Below are 2,284 nucleotides of genomic sequence, written 5' to 3'. Positions count from 1 at the left end.
TTCTGTCTTATTTTTAGGTCTTTCATCCATTTTGAGCTTATTTTTGTTTATATTGTAAGAAAGTGGCCCAGGTAAATTCTTCTACATGGTGCTGTCCAGTTTTCCCAAAACCATTTCCTGAAGAGATGGTCTTTCTTCCATTGGATATTCTTTCCCACTTTGTCAAAGATTAGTTGGCCATACGTTTGTGGGTCCATTTCTGGGTTCTCTATTCTGTTCCATTGATCTATGTGTCTGTTTTGTGTCAATACCATACTGTCTTGATAATTACAGCTTTGTAATACAGCTTGACGTCTGGAATTATGATGTCTCCAGTTTTGCTTTTCATTTTTAGAATCTTTGTCCATTCAGGGTCTTTTCTGGTTCCATACAAATTTAAGGATTGTTTTCCTACTTCTGTGAAGAATGCTACTGTTATTTTGATAGGTATTCATTTAATACGTAGATTCCTTTGAGTACTATAGACATTTTAACAATATATGGTCTTCCAATCCATGAGCATGGAATACTTTTCAATTTTTTGGTGTCTTCATTTCTTTCATAAACTTTCAATAGCTTTCATTGTATAGAATTTTTACCTCTTTGGTTAGGTTTACTCCTAGGTATTTTATGGTTTTTGGTGCAACTGTAAATGGGATCAATTCCTTGATTTCTATTTCTGCTTCATTATTGGTGTATAAAAATGCAACCGATTTCTGTACGTTGATTTTGTACCTTAGTAGGGTTCTGGTGGAGTCTGTCGGGTTTTCTATGTAGTGTATCATGTCATCTGCGAAAAATGAAAGTTTGACTTCTTCTTTGCCAATTCTGATGATTTCCTTTTGTTTCTTTGATTTCCTTTTGTTGTCTGATGGCTGATGCTGAGACTTCCCGCACTATGTGAAACAACAGTGGTGAGAGTGGACATCCCTGTCGTGTTCATGATCTCAGGGGGAAAGCTCTCCGTTTTTCCCCATTGAGGATGATGTTAACCGAAGGCTTCTCATAGATGGCTTTTATGATGTTTAAGTAAGTTCCTTCCATCCCTACTTTCTCTATGGTCTTTATTAAGAAGTGATGCTGTATTGTGTCAAATGCTTTTCCTGCATCTATCGACAGGATCATACGGATTTTATCTTGTCTTTTGTTGATGTGATGTATCACATTTATTGATTTGCGAATACTGCACCAGCCCTGTAACCCAGGAATGAATCCCACTTGGTCTTGGTGGATAATTCTTTTTATGTTCTGTTGGATTCCATTTGCAAGTATCTTGTTGAGGATTTTTGCATCTGTATTCATCAGGGATATTGGCCTGTAGTTGTCTTTTTTTGCTGGATCTCTGTCTGGCTTGGGAAGCAGAGTGATGCTGGCTTCATAAAACGAGTCCGGAAGTTTTCCTTCCATTTCTAATTTTTTGGAATAGCTTAAGAAGAATGGGTATTAATTCTGCTTTAACTGTCTGGTAGAATTCCCCAGGGAAGCCATCTGGGCCAGGGCTCTTATTGGGAGATTTTTGATCACTGATTCAATTTCTTCACTAGTTATGGGTCTGTTCAGATTTTCTATCTCTTCCCGTGTGAATTTTGGTAGTGAGTGTGTGTTTAGGAATTTGTCCATTTTTTCTAAGTTGTCCAGTTTCTTGGCATATAGGTTTTCATAGTATTCCCTGATAATTGCTTGTTTTTCTGATGGGTTGGTTGTAATAAGTCCATTTTCATTCATGATTTTCTCTATGTGAGTGCTCTCTCTTTTCTTTTTGAGAAGCCTGGCTAGAGGTTTGTCAATTTTGTTTACTTTTTTAAAACACCAAATCTTGGTTTCATTGATCTGGTCAACTGTTTTNTGCTATAGAGTACTGAGCATATGGTTCTTGATATCTAAGAATAAATAAAATAAAAATAAAGTCCCCTGCTATTAGCATATTCTTATCAATAAGAGTGTTTCTACTTGTCATTGTTTTATGTATGTAAGTGCTCCCATATTTGGTGCGTAGACATTTATAATTGTTAGCTTTTCCTGATGGATAGACCCTGTAATGCCCTTCTTAATCCCTTGTTAGTGCATTTATTTTAAAGTCCAGTTTGTCTGATATAAGTATAACTACTCCAGCTTTCTTTTGACTTCCAATAGCATGATAGAGATTTCTCCATCCCCTTACTTTCAATCTGAAGGTGTCCTCCAGTCTAAAACTAGTTTCTTGTAGACAGCAAATAGATGGATTTTGTTTTTTTATCCATGCTGCTACCCTATGTCTTGTGATTGGGACATTTAGTCCATTTACATTCAGTATTATTATTGAAAT

Source organism: Crocuta crocuta, unplaced genomic scaffold (assembly GCF_008692635.1).
Source record: "Crocuta crocuta isolate KB4526 unplaced genomic scaffold, BGI_CrCroc_1.0 scaffold1172, whole genome shotgun sequence".
Taxonomy (NCBI): Eukaryota; Metazoa; Chordata; class Mammalia; order Carnivora; family Hyaenidae; genus Crocuta; species Crocuta crocuta.
This window is presented reverse-complemented; position numbering follows the sequence as displayed.